General features: G+C 32.3%; 1 protein-coding gene across 1 annotated transcript in view; it reads right to left on the bottom strand.

The window, feature by feature from the left end:
* LOC125057234 overlaps positions 1–18,533 on the bottom strand; it is a 94,828-nt gene extending 76,295 nt beyond the window's left edge. The window contains exon 1 of the mRNA XM_047660798.1: positions 18,365–18,533. The gene's annotated coding sequence lies outside the window, so the exon portion shown is untranslated. The remainder of the gene's footprint in view (positions 1–18,364) is intronic.
* Positions 18,534–21,221: the final 2,688 nt, after the last annotated feature.

Raw genomic sequence — 21,221 nt, 5'->3', positions numbered from 1 at the left:
CTAAGTAGTGTTGTCATTCCGACTTTAATGGTGTACATTAAACCGAGAACTTTAACATCTAGAACATCGTTTGGTGTAATTTACAGTACGCGGCGTTTAAAAGACAAGATCAAATTTCCCGAAGCAAAGAAGACTTGTTATAACATATTAAAACTTACCTTATTTAAAAGCTCGTTTTGACGTTTGTACCTGAAAGAATATATTCTTTATAAGATTTTTGTTAGGCCTTCAAGCCAAGATATAATACATAATAAATACTGTCGGCGTTGAATGTACACTGCCACAGGTACCAAACGTTTTAAATTTGTTTTAAGTTCTATTTTTCAGTTTTTAATTATTATTATCATTATTTTTATGTATGTTAAGAATTTTGAGAGTATTGTGTTTTTGTGTGTTGGAAGTAGTTATTTATTTTTTATACAATAAATACAAAATCAATAAAAAAACAATTCATTTCAAATACCGATTTCAAAATAACCTAATAAGTTTATGATTTCGTATTTCTCTTGATTGCTCTAGTTTAATCATAATGATTAAATGTATTAAACGATAATTGATTTATTATTGGGTAAGAAGGCATCAGATTTCATTTGAAACCTCCATCATCTGGATTGGTCCACGGACAGCGAAGCTTTGAACAGCGAAAGGTTTTTTAATACATTAAAATGTATAATAAATTCTCTTTTCCTCTTATATCTTGTACCTTTATATTAAGATCACTGTTAGCAAAGTTTAACAAATCGCGTTGACACTGTGATAATCACACGGTGCTATTTGAAAAACTGTACTATTGTGATCATTGGCGTCATGATTGTCAGACAATTGAATATCCTGTGAATTAGAGCTGTAGAAAATTATAATTATGGTATTTATGTTAAATTTATGGGTTTGAGATCGATTGACGGAAGGTGAGAACTTATGGGGCTTTGAACGCTTTCGAAACTCATCGAATATAGAATTATAAGATAAAAAATAAATCAGTGGCGCTACAATCTCTTTAGATCTTGGCCTCAGATTTCTGAATCTGTTTCATGATAATTTTTAAATCTAATAGGCAAGTAGGCTCCAGTCCCTGACACACTTCGTCGACTTTTTGGGTCTTAGACATGTCGGTTTCCTCACGATGTTTCCCTTCACCGTTCGAGCAAATGTGCATAGAAAGAAAGTCCATTGGTGCACAGCCGGGGATCCAACCTACGACCTCAGGTATGAGAGTCGCATTAGTCGAGTTAAAAGATAATTTCCAATAAAGAATACCATAGTATAATAACTGTACACTAAAATATAAAAAATGATTGACCAGGATTTTTTCTGCTGTTAAGTATTTAATTAGTCCGTTGATTAATCTTGCATTTCTTATATAGTAATATACTGTTGTCACTCAAAAGTAAGTTATATTTGCATACAAAATACAAGTAGAACATTTGTAGTTTAATTAAATTGACTATGTTCCATGTATCTGTAATTTGCGTAGGAATAGCTTATGAATTAAACGAATATTTAGCCTTGCGCCTACATCACTGTAGGTGTGAATCAATAGTAGTTCTAGGCCATTCAATATTTGTATACGACACACGTACAATTCGTAAAAGAACGTATTTTGAAGGTGAAATTAAATCCCATAATAAGGATTGGTTCTATTTGATAACCCCTTGTATAGATAGATAGAAAATTCGTTTGTTTTTTATGTAATAGGAGGCAAACGGGCAAGAGGCTCATCTGATGTTATTTGATACCGCCGTCCATGGACACTCACATTGCCAGAAGGCTCGCAAGTGCGTTGCCGGCCTTTCATGAATGGGTACGCTCTTTTCTTGAAGGACCCTCAGTCGAATTGGTTCAGAAATACTTCAGTGGGCAGCTGGTTCCACATAGTGGTGGTGCGGGGCAAAAACTGCATTAAGAAACGCAGTAGTAGCTACATCTATGGACTTTATGTGTATATTATATAAAATAAGCAAAGTTCTATAATTTCGGTGTATGTGTTTTGTTATTATTGCAAGAATTAGGGCCGGATTAAGGACAGAGCAAGGCCTTGGGGCCACACAATAGATACTTCGGAAACAAAATGTTTTAAATTTCGACTAGTAAACACTAGTAAACTACTTTTCTTTTGATATATTTTTATATGTTTGTTAAATACTAAAATAATCTACATCACCTTGGTTTCATATTAAAGTCTTGATTGAAAAACTCGGCTGATTTTTTTTTTTTAATTTTATTTGGAACATAATTTGGGGCCTTTATTGGCCTGAGGCATACAGACGTTAAATCCGGCCCTCACAAGAATAAATTATTACTATATAATTTTACTTAAAGAATGAAGCACGTAAAAACCCAAGAAATTCTGTCTTCTAATACTTGAAGAATCCACACAAAAAGTTGTGATAAAATATTTTGATAAAAAAAACGATATTCTGATCATTAAACCTCCGAGCCAAACCGATTTGTTAAGAACAAGATTTTCTTTTCTATTTGAAGAAAACATTTTGTATTCTTTTACTATTAACTTACTTTCATTTTTGTATTATAATCCATGTACGGATAAATTGTACAGTCAGTTGTGTCTCATGTACATTGTATAATTATATGGAAATATTTTGTGAGGCTTTAAGCATCATAAATGCGAATCTGAAACCGTCGCCCATACATACGAAGGCGTTAGCCCACGAAAGTATTCCGAGAAACCTTGAAAAGTTCACAGAACGACCTACCCTGCTCTTTATAACCTGTTTTTAAGCCAAAACAAGTATTATGCATATTTATCCTTTCTATATTTGTTTTTAACTTTTGTTGCAATGGGTCAAATATTCATAGAAGTTTAAGCATTAAAAACAAAGCTACAGATGATCATTTATTTCTTTGTATCGGTGGTTCGTCTCATGGGAACTTCTGCTTATTGTGTCTTATCATTTTAATTTAGTGTATTTTTATTTTATTTAAAGAGTGAACGCACACTGTTACATTGGTACATAATAAAAATAACAAGTTTAATGTCTCAACCACCTATAAGCAAACACAACATAACCAGTCACTTTCACAAAAACAAACTTTATTAGAAAAGCCTATAATAAATGTGGAAAATCGCTTAAAATTTAAAATTATGTTAAATAACAAACAAAATTAGTATACCAAAAGTTGTCATAAAATAAGTAATTGCAAGAAATACAAACGTTGCTTGCAAGAAATACAGGCTTGAAATCACTTACAATTGTTTTTTAGTTAAAACTGTATGATTTGTAAGAACGGGTATTGAAACTATATCGAAATCGCATACAAAAACGTCAGTATCGCTGTTAGAACTCTAAAAAAAGTAACGGATTCACTTAATATATTAATAATATGAATACCGTTTTAACAAATGAAATGTATATTTTTTACAAACAATCAATCCTTGTAAATAAAGAATTATATAATAACAACGATAATAATTGGGTAATACACGTGAAGTAATTGCGGAGTTATGTAAACATCAAAATAGTAATAACAAAATAACTAACATCGGAAACGGTTAAATTGCCAGTGAAATAATTAATGAAGCTGAAATAATATTTTTGGCCTTCTGACGGTAGAAATATCAACAATGACGCTTGAAATACTGGTATATATCATAAAATGTTTAATTATATAATATAAATATATTGACCGCATATATTCGCGGATGCTTGGCGGACACATGTGTCTTCTTCAATAAAAAGAGTCGGTCTTCGATTGTGAGGAAATTACTCGTATATGGTTAGCGCTGCGCCTTTTTAAGCTCCCATGTCATTTTCACACGTATACCTTTCTATAACATATTTTTATATGTATCTGATTGTCCTCCTTGTAACATGTGTGAAGATTGAGAGCAAAAAAAGTATTGCATCCGTTTTACTGATTGTTTTTTCATAGACAAGATGGTGATCAGGCTTATGTGTCTGACCCATGTTGTACATTTTTGGGTTTGGGACATGCAAGTTTCCTCATGATGCCTTCATCGTAGGACTCTCAATTAAACATTGAAAGATAGATCCATTATTGCACAACCGTGACTCGAACACTGCTCTATTTTAAGTAAGTTTTTACACGCTTTATATTAGCTTCACCTGTATGTATGTATGTATGTAACCGACTCCTTCGGACTCGATTTTGACCCACTTTTAACGGACAGATTTAATTCAAACTTTGCGCACCTGTCAAAGATCGATGATAATGCAATAATCCGAAAAAAAAAATTTAACTAAAAAATAAGTAATAGTTAAAAAAAACTAAAAAACACGCTCTGTGCCATATTTTTCGTCTATCGAGCAACCCACCCTTTTTCACAATAATACCAGTATTTTTTGTTCATTACCATTTTCAGCCTAAATTAGGAATTATTTTTCACTTTTTAGTTTGATGTGCTTTAAAAGCGTGTTTTTTAGTTTTTTTTAACTATTATTTATTAAAATTTCTATTAGGCAGTGAAAATGTAATTTCCCACATAGAATCTGAGTTGTATCTTAAAATATTTGAAACATGAATATCGCTTATATCGTGGTTATAATAGTGAAATAATTTTTGAAATAGGCAGAGTATCGGTCCATACTTGTATAATGTATGTATGAGTGAATGATTCATTTGTATTGTACACATAACCTTGGCATACTTTTCCTTAACAGGTGATCATCACAGCTACTGTCAAAAGATTTATCATACGCACAAATTAAGTTGTCGTATTATTACATCGTAAATATGGTTGTTAAGGCTTTTAATATAGCCTAGTATTATCACTGTCTTAACGATATCAATATTGAGTTGTGAAACCATCATTCAACAGCGAGTTTTTTTAATTGCTCGTCGTAAGAGCTATATATTGCCAGAACGAAGTTACGTTCTTTGTTGACATGATTTAGGACTTTATTACAACATTAATAATTTGTTTTTGCAGTTGCAGAGGAGCGGAAAAACTTGGAGCAAGGGGAAATACGAGGCTCAAGATCGAATGCGATGAAGACTCACTGTGGAGGCTGTCTGCCCCATCAAAGGGTTATTAATAAGCCTTTATTGCTGATACCCAGTATAATATATTTACACTTATTTAAGTTACATAACCTAACTTAATCTAATAGGTCATATGACCCGCTTTTGGTAATCAGCGTGTTCTGTGACACATAGGCCTCTTCCAGCTGCTTCCATTATTTTCTGATGTTAGCTCTTCTTGTCCAAGTCGTGACGCCTATTCTCTTTATATCGTCTGCCCATCTTTTGCTCTGTCTTCCTCTTTTCCTTTTTCCATCGCGTAAGTAGCCATCAAGGGGTTATAGGGGCATTCAGTTAAGTAAGTCAAGAATATTATTCGTTAATTAAACCAAACGTAAATGTCTCGATAATTGCTCGACAAATCCACGAAATGTTTGCCTTAGTGCAGTCAATAATAAATAGACAGGACATATTTTTAAGAACAGCTTGGCCGATACATGGAATACGTAAAATCATTTATATGTGTCCCTATTATATATGAACATATTTTAGTAATTCTTTCTAAAGATAACTTCCGGCGTTTTCTTTACTCTTATTATTTGTGCAATACAGTTTAAATACCTAAACATACATAATATTATGATGAAATGTAGGTACAGCATCGTACATTTGCCATTATTAATTTATTTATTTATTTGTAAACCTACAGCTAACATAAATTATATACAATTACAAACAGTTACATTAAAAATATAGCCAAATATGGAATACATAATAATACAATTAACTACAAAATGGTTCAAGAATTTATAAAAGGAAACAAACAAATAAAAACTATTCAATACGTTTATCTAAGTGGTACCTAATTTGGTTGTGTTGTATGATGGTGTAAAAGTGAGGGTAAGTACGTGAAGGTGTGTATGTGGGGTATGCTCATGATGCAGGTGATTTTGCGCTATGGATATTCTTAATACTTCTTTTAATCATATTCCGCGACAGCTTAAACAGGTCGAGGCTTAAATATTGGTCGTTGTATGTCCGGGCTGCGCGATACAAAACTGAGTTCCTTGCATAGTTAGTGTTAATGTGAGGAACATGGAACAAAGCACGATTACGAGTCTGGTAGGCAGGAACAAGGAAGGGCAATTTTTCTAGAAGGGAGCTACAATTAATTTTATTTGAGATGATGTCATGTAGTAGCAATAAATCATATTGTTTTCGTCGAGAGTCTAAAGTATTAATTTTAAAATGTTCACACGCGTCATTATATGTATTAAACTTATTGTAAGTCTTATAGGAGATAAATTTTATGAAGTCTTTTTGGATCTTTTCAATTTTTTCTTTGTGTACAGTGTAACTAGGTGACCAAACCGAGCAACCATATTCGAGAATACTTCTTACGTACGTATAGTATAGCACTTTCATACAGTCGACATCATGAAAATGTTCACTAACATTTCTTACAAAACCAAGCTGCTTATAGGCCTTGTCAACTATTGTGTCAATATGGTTATTATACGTCATTTTATAGTCTAACCATATACCTAAGTCACGAACACAATCTACTTCTTTTACAGATTTGTTATTAATATGATAGCTAAAGTTAAATTTGTTTTTTTTTCTGGTGAATGTTATTTTGACACATTTAGAAGCATTAACCGATATTCGATTTTGTCTATAATAATTGGAAAGGTTATTTAGGTCGGCCTGAATTTTGTGACAGTCTCCTTCTTTGTTTATTTTTAAATATATCTTTTTGTCATCAGCGAACATAAGGTAATTTGAATCTTTAATGGTACTATTTATGTCATAAAGATATGCATTGTATAACAGGGGACCCAATATAGATCCTTGAGGAACTCCAGAACTTATACGAACAAAGTCGCTTCTAGCACTGCCAACCGCAACCGCCTGTCTACGATTTGTTATATATGAACAAAACCAGCGATGTAGGTCACCACGTATCCCTAGAAGTTGGAGCTTATGTAATAGGATGGTGTGATCCACTCTGTCGAAAGCCTTCTCAATGTTATTTATCATTAGGCAACAGGCAGCTTTATCGCAAAAGGCGAATTCATCCAGGCAATCCTAGTACGAAAATAAAAAACACCTACAGATGGTAAAGTACAATAAGTGCACGTAAGTGTAATCTGTAGAGTAATTAACAAAAAAGAACATGTAACTCTAACTATAATCAATCATTCGTTGAAATCAATATTGTTTTTAAACATTAACTAAAGTAGGTACTCGTCTCTTTCCGACTAATTGTGTTTATTCTGTGATGAAAAGAGACATGTTCTTTAGTAAAAACGGTACAATTAGATTTTTATGAAGGTAAGGGGCCAGCTATCAATGCGTTGAAACAGCTAGTTTAAACCAATTCGGCTCGCTGCCAAGTGAACGCCTACTGCGTTCAAACTAATTTGACGATCGTAATTAAGGTTTATGGCATTCCTATGAATAAACGGGTAAACAGTGAGTAATAATGTTTTGTTTTCAAATTGTTGCAAATATCGGGAGTATTTTTTGACCTTGTACCCGTTTTCATTGAGGCTAGAATAGAGAATTTATGTGTATATACACTACATAACAGCATGTGCGTGCGATCATCACCAATCAATCAGCTAAATTGACTTTTTATGGGATTCAAAAACAAATGAGTGTTGACAAACGTGAGGAAACCGGTATTTAATCCTTACTATTATACATAAGAATCATACTTAACCTTGCCAAAGTCAAGTCACTTGACAAAATGAAAGAAAGGTAAAATGTTTTTATAAAATTGACTACAATTCATAATGTGTAAGATTTGGGAACCCATTTAAGTACAAAAATACCTATGTTAGGGTTCCCAGCTCTTTCATAACAAACTTAATAGTAGATTCCATTAAATATATAATTTAATTACATTCTTTTTTAAATTATTTTTGTTTTTTCAACTGTTTTTAACACGCCTCAGTACATGAGTGAATGTGTGGGTGCATGTGAGTGAGTGAGTGAATGAATGATCTACTTGTCTCAAGAAATAGATTGGATATGTGACTGCCATATGGTAATTTTGCTTTGGGGATACACGGATAAAAATGTTTCTAAACGTCTAAAATAATTTAACAAAATCTTCAGTAAATGAGACAACTTTCGCATGTATACAATTGCGTATTGGTGGGTTAAAAATGGTTTAAATACTCCTGCTTAATCCTATTTAAAACTAGATGTGTGTCAGTCTGTCCAATAGCCATGATTAAAGCATTCAAAATGTCAAGAAGTTATTTAAATTGTATAAAATCTTTAGTAAGCTTTCTGCTAAACCCACATAATGATGATGTCATCATGACCTTCCCAATGTGGCTCTCACCTTATACGGACATTGCATATTATACAATTTCCTGATTACATCACAAATAAACATTTTTCTCTTATAGCATAACTCAGAAATAGGTAAGTTTTGTTTAATAACAGGGGGCAATCGGGCAGGAGGCTCATCTGATGTTATGTGATACCGCCGCCCATATACGCATTGCCAGAGGATTCGCAAGTGATTTGCCGGCCTTTTAAGAATTGGTAAGCTCTCTGAAGGACCATAAGTCGAATTTGAATGGAAAGTTCAGTTAAAACCACACAATTACCTTTAATTTAAATCAAGAAAAATCTTGACGTGCTTTAAAATGTAATCTTAATCTTAATTCCGCCAAATTCCTCCTTTAACGACGTTTACAAGAAGTCTAAATATATCACGTAGTATAGTTTATATGCAATTAAGTAGTTATTTGGTTTTCATTTGATATTTTCATCTTTTTTTTTCTGCGGGTATTAGCAATCAGCCCTATGCTATGAGCGAATTTGTTCTGTGGTGCTGTCATGTGGAGTGACTTCCCATTGGAAGCATCTACTCATCTTCAGTCTAGAGTTACTGCCGGTCTTCTAACTCCAGAATATGGTGACGTTTTAGTCGACTCACATACTGTCTAATGCTGAGATGGCGGCCAAGTTCGTTCGGTTGACAGCTTAATTGTTATTCAATCTGATTTTTAAAATTTATAATAAAATTTAGTAAAGTTTTAAACACATATTTGTGTGTACAGCGGCAGCAAAAAGTACTGTAATGGGAAAACATTCAGGGGATTATTTATTTTGTATACTTTACTAACATATAGGGATTTTTATTAGTTTTTTTTGGTAACTGACTAAAATGGCAGTACAATTATGTTACAATACTTATTTCCATAACGACTAAATGGAAAATAGGACCTGAGAACCATACCTGGCTACCGGACGCCATCGCCCACTTATAGTTAATGAATTTGCGATTTATTGTGACATGGTATATATATAATATTGACTCATAAATAGTTCGGTAGTTTCCGAGTTCATCGCGTTCATAGAGACAACCGCAGCTGGAAAACTTTGTTTAATATGTATGTTCGTGTAAAAAGCTAGATAAAGTAATAATTATATATATCAAAACGATGGAGTGTTGCGACTCTCATCTCTAAGGTCGTAGGTTCGATTCCAAGTTGTGCACTAATGGACTTTCTGTTTACGTGCATTTAACATTCACGAACGGCGAAGGAAAAACATCGTGAGGTAATCGGCTTGCTTTAGACCCAAAAAATCGACGGCACAGGCTGGTCATCTACTTGCCTATTTGATTGACAATGACCATGCAACTGATACGGAAATCAGACCTAAAAAGGTTGTAGCGGCCTGATTTATTTATTTATATCAAAGCCACATCGGCCCACGAACATTAATGCCCGATTAGGGGCTTACTTAAAAAAAGCTAAAACTGGTGGACTCTTTTCCTTTGAATTGGCTTACTTACTTACTTTACGCTTATTCAGTAACGTTGATAAATATGCAATGGTTGTCTATGGTTTTCTTGTTTTAAAGTACTTACTTAGATTGTCGTTAAGATTAATCACTAACATAAAGATCCGACATATCACAAACGTGGTACAACTTGAAATTAACACTTAAAAGCCTGGGAACAAGTGGCTAAGTGATACGTGACGATAATGAACAGCCTTCACCTTTAACTTGGCCGCAATTTAATCGCTACTTACACTAAACAATGATAAATAGCTGCTATATTTTTGCATGCATACAATAGAGCAGTGTTGAACTGGTCGCATGAGCACATGGCTCTTACACCAGAGTACTTAAGTACATTTGCATCCCGACGTTTCTGTTCTGTTTCCGTAGCGCTGGTCTCGTCATTCTTTGTATCGCGTGTTACAACAAAACTCAGATCGGAATCGCTGTCGATAAAAAAGAGTGACGGAGTTTATTGCCAGTTCTTCTCGTCCGTTATACGCCCTTGATTTGAGAACTGGCAGTAAATTTAAAATTAATTTTAATATTCAAAGAATTTTATTTCTCATTACAAAAAAGAATGAGTTTTATTTACATGAGAAACTTAATATATACGAACGAAATACACGTCGCCATCAGCTGTCACAATTTTAGTCTACTAGGCTCATTCTGATATGTATCTTTAATGCCCTTGAATTGGTTAAACGCGCTAATATTACGAATTTTAGACGGTAATTGATTAAATAATTGCACACCCTCATACTTAATAGATTTCTTTTATTTTTCTTCAAATAAGAAGCATTTAGCATTTAAAATGTATTTCTTTATTGACGTTCATAAGTGTACATTGTGTTACATAAATTAATAAATGACTTTGACTTTATCGCTACTGGTAGTTACAGAGTAATGGCACTGTTCGTACGGCGAAGGTAAACATACTGAGGTCACCAGAATCATAGATATGTCAGGCACAAAAGGCTGATCATCTATTTGTCTGTAAAAGAATCTACTAGATCCATTTAAGATTGTAGCATTTTAAATGGAAACAATTTAAAATTCTTGAACAGATTTCAAGCAAACAGAAGAGGTCCTAAAGAATATCTCATTAAAAAGAAGAAACATAAAAGTAGAACGAGGTAATGCAAAGCACATGAAGAACGTGATGTACCAATAAAAAGAAGACAATCAGAGCAGATGGGTTGTGGCCCGGATAGAGGATAGGCAGGGTACCACGGAGGCTCTTGGATGTGGATGGAGGCTGGCAAATCCGCGGTAGGCCAACGCTACGTTGGTGGGATGGTGTTGAACGGGATCTCCAAGCCATTGAAATCACGATTTGGAAGCAAAAAGCACAGAATGGGACGTTTTGGACATACGATGCTGATGTAGCGAAAAATTCTGAATCTAAGAAGTCATTGTTTCCTAGTCCATCAGAGAAACCTTTGACAAGTCTGTGACTGATTAATTTACCTATAAGCAACAGTTATGTTGTTCTTGTACAGAGATTAAGATTACAGTTACGTTAACCGTTAGTTAAGGTTAGTTTTATTGGGCTCATAATTAAGATTGTTGTAAATTTCATCTGTTCGTAAAAACCATCGTAAAATGTTAAACTGTTTTCTATGTATGTCATAAGTTCAAGGCTCGTAGTATTTGAACAGACTATTAATTGTATTTTTGGTACAACGCAGAGCTTTTGATCTAACATTGAGCCAAAGTAATGTGTTTATTATTAGTCGTATAGGAGGTTTACTTGATTTTAATACCCTATACATTCCTAGTAGGTCCACGAATGCGTGGTCGGCTTTTCAAGAATCAGTACGGTCTTAAAGGTGCATTGTTCCAAAGTAATGATTTTATTTATCAGAGGACAATCGGGTAGGAGGTTAACCTTATGTTATTAATACCGTATACTTTCCTAGAGTCCCACGTATGCGTTGTCGGCTTTATAAGAATTGGTACTCTTTGTATTGGAGAAGTCGCATGGGTTCGCCAAGCATCCTCAAATATTATGTACCTTTAAATGCATAATTATGTAGGAATAAAGAAAATAATAGCGAACAACACAGCAAGGTTTCTAAAACAACTGCTTATACTGATTTAGTTTTATAAAGGTGGTGCATATTAAATGACCTGACAATTGTCATAGTAAACCTAATCTTCAACGTTAGCATATATTTATGAATAGTTTCCTATGAACGAACAGCTCATGATTCATACCCATTCAAGTCTAATTCAACGGTATTTCGAATTCCAATAGATTTTCAAATGAACCATGCGATATAATTTATTGTCCGCGAGACAACCCTTGGTCACAACCACTTGCAAAATTTATAATGCATTTAACAAATATATCTATGTTATATTAATGGCGTTTGGATAACATTTCTCTATAAACAAGTAGGCGAAAATCTGATTTTTCAATCCTTCATTTTTGTTCGATTTAAATGGGCTAAAAATTTTGTTGTCACATATTGTCCTGCATGATATTTCAAACGATTAGGTTATTAAACAAAGTATGAAAGTACCGTCTGGAGCGCCAGCCGCCGGACTCATTTTTGAATATAAACCATCCAACCAAAACGCATACAAAAAAATTCATGCAAATCTGAAGTTTGAGAGGAGTTCAGTGGCATACACACGTACAGAATAATTATATACATATAAAGATAAAGCTACTTTAAATTTTAATTCCATCCAAGAAAAATTACAAATGAAATGGGTGTTTTTTTTTATCATACACGAAGTCTACGTTAGTAATTGTTGATATTTATCTGTAAATATCTGGGCTATCCTTAATTAAAGCAGCAGAAAGCTAACAAAACTCTGAGCTCAAAAGATTAAAATTCATTGCAAAATGTTTATATGAAACCACAAGAGAAACATCCTTCTTCCATAGGAACATTTACTGCTATATCGGTATAAATACTAATAAAACCAGGCAAAATACGTGTAGATAAGTCTGGCTACTTGTAAATTGGTCTCAACCACGCAATGATAACGATTAACATGGAACTGTCGTGGCTATTACCAGGATAATCGGAATATAAAAATACTAATCTAGGAACGGGAATAATTTGTACCCGTACTACAAGGTGATGTGTTTTGCTTAGATATCGTGAATTATATTAGTAGAATTTGTCCGAAATTCAATTTTAAATTTAGAATTATAAAACATCGAACAGTTTTGAATTTAAATTTAGAAAAAAACGTTGGGTAATTTAAAACTATTAATTATAATAATTAATCGCTTTTAATAAATTAATTTAAATAGTTAATTAATCCAAAATATCAAAAAAACTTTCCATAACAATTTTCACCAGACTCAATTTATTTACCAGACATAAATCTAGTGTCCCTACAACTTTGTTTATTTCATTACTAAAATAAAAAATAAATGAGTGACACTACAAAATTTTTAGGTCTGGGCCTCAGATTACTGTATCATGATAGCTTACCAATCTAACAGGCAAATAGGTGATCAGCCTCCTGTGACTCCCGCCGTCGCCTTTTTGGGTATAAGACAAGCAGGTTTCCTCACGATGTTTTCCTTCACCGTTCGAGCGAATGTTAAATTCGCACATAGAAAGTCCATTGGTGCACAGCTGGAGAGCAACCTCAGGGATGAGAGTCTCACGCTGAAGCCACTAGGCCAACACTGCTATCTCTTATTTCATTAAAATTATAATTAATTAAGATTCATTCATTTATGGGCCTGCACCAGTGACGCTACAACTTGGTCTTGGTTTCAGATTTATTTATCTGTTTCATGATATTTTTTCTCTCACACACACACACACACACACACACACACACACGCACACATGACACATATGACAATTTCCTCACGAAGTTCCCCTTCAACGGCTCAATGTTAGATAAAAAATCGTTTGGTACATAAGACGAATTCCTACTAACTTTTCACATTTATCATCCTCAGACATTCAACGTAAATCAGAATTAGCAGACTTGTTTTAAACTCTTGCATGATTTTTAGCTTTTAACAAGACAGCTTTATAGCTTTTCGCAATGGTAGCGGATCTATTATCGCAATTTACATAGAAATCGTTAGCATTAGAAACTGAATATTTTAATTAACCATGAATTTATTATGACACTTTCATCTGTTGTCGACATCGTGATGAAGTGCGATTTAATTCACCAACAGCAATTTAGTATTGCTCATAATGACGGATGTATGACGATACCTTGTATTAATGTATTATGAAAAGATTTTCCAAAGGATCTCTAGTTAAAATTTGATAAGACTTTCAGGTAAGGTTAGGTTAGGCTAGTTTTATTAGCGTATTGTTGGTATATTATCACTGTAGAGTATGAAATTTATGACAGTAAATAATTTTGTATGAAATTTCATAAGGAAAATATATTTTTTTATTCAGAAAGATTTACTGCATACTTACTAAATATAAAATTTATTTTTACGCCATTACACAAATCTTTATAAATAAGTACTTAATAATTAACTGGATTGGTAACAATAACACGGAGGCAAAATCGCTAACATGAATCAACGTCTTTGAGGTAAGTGACAGACACTATACACAAGAAATATTTTTTTGTCTAACGCGGTTCTAGTACGGTCATGATATGACGGTACACGTAATGGACTATTTTATACTTGAGTTAATTAGACAAAACACACGGGTTTTAATAAAGACTATAATTAAGTAATTAGATGTTGATTAAACGAATAAAATATTTCGTCAGATGAGTTATAGCGAGCTTTCGTAAGCTTCGAAGGTAAAACTTAAGTGTAAAACTAATGATTCAATAATGATTTATCCACACTACCACAGTCTACAAACTCAAAAACAAAGAATGCTCTTACAAATACCTACTAATAGATGTCCGGTTATAATGTAATACGTAAAAACTGAACAAAATTTATGAAAAAATAACGCTTTTAGGCTAAAAAGCAACTTTACGTAAGATTTTGTTTGGACTACATAGACTTGGCCGCAGATATTGGTTGAAGAATCTTAGAGAATGCTTTGGTCAAAGCACCAAGTCATTGTTCAGAAGCTCGGCATCCAAAATTAAAGTATAAATGTTCGCCAACCTTGGAATGAAGATGGCACAATAAATGAAACTCAATAAAGTGTGCACAACTGTTAGTGCGTTAGACTCTGTAGCTGTTGACATTATGACGAGGCCGACAAGTAACATGTTATTGTAACATTAAGAGCAACCTTAAGGCTTTGATACAATAATTACCTTACGCCATTCCTATAGTCGTCATTTGATGCAAATTATAAACAATTAAAATTTAGAAACTATTAGAGGAGCGACCCGTCCGGGCTTAGATTGTACGAGTAGATATATATGTAATATCACACACACACACACAGAGACACACACACAAACACACACAAACAAACACACAACAAATTTATTTTTACGACTCCGTTTGCAATGTTTTCTTTTAGCTAATGTAATGTAATTATTTTTTTATTTTTTTTGTATCTCACACACTGTTTTGTTGTGTTTTTTTAATTTTTTTATTACTCTTTAATGTTAATATTCTACGGTTTCGATATTTGTAAATATGTGAGGAACATGTATACTAACTTTTTTAGTATAGTAGTTTATTCTAAGAGTACATTGTCTTCACATATAATTATTTAACATATGTAACAAAATATTGTAAACCTATTTTAAAAGAGTAAGTGTGGAGTTTCTTGCCCATTCTTCTCCACACGAAACTACCTTTTGGAAGGGGCAACTAGAATCATCTTTATATTTTTTTTGACGTTCAAAAGTGCCATTTTAGATGGTCTAATTGAAATAAACGATTTGACTTTGACTTTGACTTTAGCACTTAGTACTTATTTTCTTCTATTGTAACTTATGACAATGACATGATTGTACGTGTCCGGAACACGTACAGTGCTGGAGAGGCTGGCTATCTGTCACTCAGGTCTCCTCTTACAGAGACCAGTCTCTCACATACACTTCCAAATGTTATCATCTTAGTTTAATCATAATAACCTTGTATGAATATATGTGAGAAGGAATTAAGATTATTAATTATAATTAGTATAAAACAATGTCGCTTTCTCTGTCCCTATATCCCTATGTATGCTTAAATCTTTAAAACTGCGCAACGGATTTTGATGCGTTTTTTTTAAATAGATAGAGAGATTGAAGAGGAAGGTTTATATGTCAACGACATCCATTAAATAGTGGAAAAATACTGTTATTTTTAAGGTTTCTAATGTATGTCGTAAATAATTACATTTTTTTCGCTTACATTCCAAACGCAGGCTGAACCCTACGAGAATTATCAAAATATCCAAATTTAACGCGTGCGGGCCACGGGCAGTAATGAATAAATCATAAGTATTGGATCGATTTTAATATTTTTTTCAGTTAGAAACAGGCTATATACACACACTCACTCATGCACTCCGGCGCGGCGTGTTGAAAACAGTTGAAAAATCGAAAACAAAAATAAATAGTTAAACTATATATAAAAATATTTTAAGGATTTTATAATTAAGTTTGTTATGGAAGACCTGGGAACCATGACAGGTATTTTTACTTAAAAGGGTTCCCAAATCTTGTACATTGTAATGCACATGTACTTATAATGAATGAACACATTTATATTTTTTTATTTTATAATCTATGCTGACAAATTCAAATTTCATTAGTAGTATAATAGACAATCGGACAAATAGATGTAATTCTAGAGTGATTTGTCAATGGCGATCACGTAACTCCCGCGCACGATGAGGTCATGTCTATATTTGGACATGATTAAACCTACCTTAATATTTACAAAGACAAGAAAAATAGGTTTTGATGAAAAATCAATCGCTAATTTCGAAGATTTATTTTGTTATGTTAACGAGCCGTTATTAATATATTTATTATTGCTTATAATTGTTGCGTTACTCAGTCTTATTTGGAGAATTTGTTCTTCCGTGTATTTATTTGTTGTATTTGTGTACAAAATAGTAGTAATACAACATTAAAACATAATCACTATCGTATTAGAGCTATAAAGATTATTGTTGTCTTGTTATTATCTATTTTTATTAAGAAATATATTTCTTCTGTTTCTTTTGTTTTTCACGTTGTCACTTATGCCTTGTATTCTTTTTTAAGATGAACACAAAAATAATTAACTTACAAACAATAAAAATTTAAATTTAAATGAACTGACTCTCTATCAATGTTTTCAATCGTCAAGTATTTTGTTTTATAAGATATCTGTAAAGACCAGCAACCATATAATATCTAGAAACAATTAAGCATAATAATTAACATGTACATATCATTCTAGGTAAGTATTCTTTGTAACAGTGTTACATATTAAAACAAAATTTCTTCCACTTCCACTATAGTAGAAGCAGGTGGTGACAGATGGTGACCAGCGACCCGAAACGAACAACAGTTCTTCATCGTTTAATGCACGGTAGTCGGTACCGCTACCGATCGCTTTTTGTTTAAAAGTTTTTCTATTATTTGACGTCACTTGTGCGAAAGATATAAACGTCATTCTTTCCTCTAGCGTTTGGCTTATGTATCATCCCATATAGTGCATACATGCTTTTTGAATTGAAACTTCTATGAGGATAAAAATTTTACGGACCGTCACGAAGATGTGCAGCGTTTTTGTCAAAAAAAAGGGAGAGTGATTGAGAGAGAGAGTGAGAAGGGCGAATTACCTTATAGAAATTCTATTTTTAAAACTAAAATTTCGTAAAGAGAATTTTGAAATATTAGTATTTTATATTTTATGAAAAATAATTTATGGAAATCTCTAATGACGAATTGTAAATTAAAATGCCAGTGTTTTTTATTAGCGAAGAAATAAATGTTAATTATAATTTGTATTAATTTTCGACACTTCAATAAAATTCCTAACATATCTTCCTTTTTCTCTCCCTCTCAGTCTCTGAAATTTTTAGATTTATATAAATATGAACAAGACCTAACTTTTTTAACATTCTTACTTCCCTTAACTTCCACTGGGTGGAACGTTTTGGAATTTAATATATAATAGAGCCTGAATAAAACAAGGTTTAATAAATCTATATTTGCCTTGCGACGAAAACTCTACGACAACTTTCGTATAAAAAGAAAGAAGTATACAATACTATCCCTTCTTTGAGAAATTTAAAAACAAATAAATGACTTTAAATAAAATAGGTATTGAGTCCATCCAAAACTTGTGAATATTTATAGTTTATACTTTTATATATTCATAAATTGTTTATTTATTCTAAAGGGTTACTAGTGACCAAAATGTCTAAAATGATAGATTCACTAAGTAACTATCCTAACTAAAAATAATTTTAAAACTTGAATCTTAATAAAATCATATTAATTGCTAGCATATTTTATATAGTTTTTGTTCACGTAGTCCAAAGTTTATGAGCTCATGCCTACTTGACTACTCCGTGTCGGATTAAACGACATAACGCGGGAAAATTATGCTGGTATATTATTTATTTAATAAAACTTAATTCCTGCATAGAAGTTGAAAAACAATGGAACTAGACTTCAAACATAAACGTATCTATGTAAAAATAACTAAAGACACTTAAAATTACTTAAATTTAATTAAATACAAATAACTTACCACTTATTTAAATACAGATAGTACTTCCACAATAATCACTGTCACAACACTTGTCGTATTCGAATTTTAAATTCGATCAAATACTTTTTGGTTCGATATTTTTACCGCGTGAACACTGCACACGTTCGTGACCGCGCACGGCGCTGGTATGTACTGCCAGCGTTGTGGTGGGAGCGTAATTGTGCTAGGCTTTGTCTTGAACCTGACTTAGTTTCAAATGCCTGGAAAATGGAGTTATTAAAAATAGATTTCCTATACGTACGAACAGGAAGTGTTGAATGGGAGGTCCTGTTGGAGGCTCAACGTAGTGTAATATGTGTATGTGTAGAGGTTTATATGTAACTTTTTGCAATAGCTATCAATTTAAAAGCAATTATTGAATGTATTTGTTTTCATTCGTAGGACTTGATGTAGGGATTTTTGTACGTATGTAAGGGTATTTAGTACAAATATAGAGTATTTTTGTGTACCAAAACTTTTTTATTATAATTCACCTAAAGGATTATAACTTATGATTAGGATTTAACTATCTATTCTTGTTCTGTCAAAGGTTATAATGCATTATTTGCATAGACTTTATATAGTTTTTTAATTATAATTTATTCGCTCGTATTTAAAGTAACGCCTGCAAATATGTTAACAAAAATATTTATTGCAACTATTGCTCAAAATATTAATTCAGGCGTTAAAACTTTCCTAATTCTAAAAATTCTCCACTATATTTTATTAAATGTCGATTTTAGTTTAGTTAGGCATTTAACATTTTGTATATTGACAGCGGTTTGGGTCTGCGAGAATATTAGTAATCTAGTATTACTTAAAATAGAAGAAGACAAAAATAGAATTAAATGTAGTAATGAAACGAAACAGTGCTGCTTCGCATTCTTCATTTTGATCGAAAATTAAAGCAGTTTTTGTGAAGTTGAGAGCCCCATTAAGTAGATAAATAGTATTTTAAAACTATTATAAAAAATTACCATATTAATAATAAAACTAAAAATAATTTGTTATTAACATATAATCTAATAGATTTAAAAAATGTATATTTGTAGATAAGACTAAACTTTTATTACATGAATTACGAAAATGTTATAGATGGCAGAAGCAACTTTACGTAACTAAAACTATGTGGTATGTGTGACATTCAAAGTATTATGCGGGTTATTAAGTTTTGAAAATCGCTATATACAAAACAAATGCTCGCGGTATATTTTGAAAAAGAGGCCCATTTACGAGTATGTATACGTTAATTGAACGAATTTAGACTTTCACAGATGTTTTGTGGTACTTCTGACAGCTATCATGACTTTTCAACAATTGATAGTGTGATTTCTAAGAAAAGTACAGAAGCCTTTATAAGCTTACATATAAGTTAATGTAAGTAGATTGCCTGAAATAGAATTGTTGTTGAAGAAGTCGCAAATATTGCCACGAAATCTAAATTTTAGATATTCTAAAATTTAAAACAGTCTCAGGAATACTACTGGAAATAATAACTTCTAATTTCATGAAATACAAAGCACTATTGCAATTTCATGTATATGTCTTTACTAATACCACACTAATGGCTAAAAAGCAGATAGCATCAGGAAATATTTGTGTAGTTTTGTTAATTTTTATATCTCTAACAGGATAAACTAAAAAGTAATAAAGATTAGACGATTACCAAGTAGGTCTTGGTTAAAAAAGTAGTTAATATCACATTATTATGCAGATATGTTATCTCGGAAGTATATAGGTTCAACAAAGTTTTTTTTTCCATACAGATTGTATAATGTACTTTTATTTTGTACTGTTTTTAGGCTTCTGCCATGCCCAGAATAATGACGTGATAGAAATAACTGATTTAATAAGTGCCATTCAGCAGGAGATTAAGGATTCAATTGAGGAATGTAAGTTTTTTTATAGATATTTGGATGATATATAACAACGCTATTAAATTTAAATCACCTAAATATCGAGCGAATACAACAAAAGACTGCTTCTTTCAAATGTTATAACTTCCAACACACAAATGCACAAAAAGAAGAACAATAAAAACAAAAACTAAACTTAAAATATAATAACTAAAATATATTTTAAAAAGGAGTCCCTTTAGGCAAGGTTCCGAAGATACTGGCAGCGTTCTCCCTTTGAATCGCTAGACTAATTCTTTGTCCGAGGTAGCTGCCAGCTCTTCGGTCTCCTGTGATGTCGACTAACCTTTTTGATATTTCCTTTAAAAAAACTTAATGCTATCTATAACTGATTTTATATAAACAGATTGTGCATACGATTATTCTGTCTTTGGTTTTCTTTCTTAGCAACATTTTTACAAAACATACGTTCATCTTATAAAATTTATACATGAAACAACATATACGGAAAAACCTACTTAATTAGATATTTTAATGTTAGTGGTTTTCGATTTATACCCATGCAATTCACCAATGGATTTTTATATGTGAAACCAGCGCGTTTGAGACCTAAAAGTCGCGTGGATATTGATAGGCAACGCTCATAATAATCACCTATGCCCATATAAACAAACGATTATGGAACAGATACATAAATCTGGGTCTAATCGCTTTTAGCGCCACTATTTTTTTCTGTATATTTTATACAGAAAAAAATAGTGGCGCTAAAAGCTTTATTTAGCTTTAGTTATATGTAATTAAAATTATTTGCAATAGGAGCAAAGGATGAAGAAAACAATTTATTATTCGTAGTATTACAATAATATGTATATAATTTAAAATATTTAATTAATATTAGTAAACATTTTAAAGCGTCAATAAGCTCCGTATGGCGGAAAGCATTGGCTGATGTATTTTCCCGCCTTTTCTTGAAGGATACAGTTTATACCATAAACAATTTC

Source organism: Pieris napi, chromosome 16 (assembly GCF_905475465.1).
Source record: "Pieris napi chromosome 16, ilPieNapi1.2, whole genome shotgun sequence".
NCBI classification, from domain to species: Eukaryota; Metazoa; Arthropoda; class Insecta; order Lepidoptera; family Pieridae; genus Pieris; species Pieris napi.
Note: the sequence above shows the minus strand (reverse complement) of the source record. Positions and strands in the feature narration are given on the sequence as shown.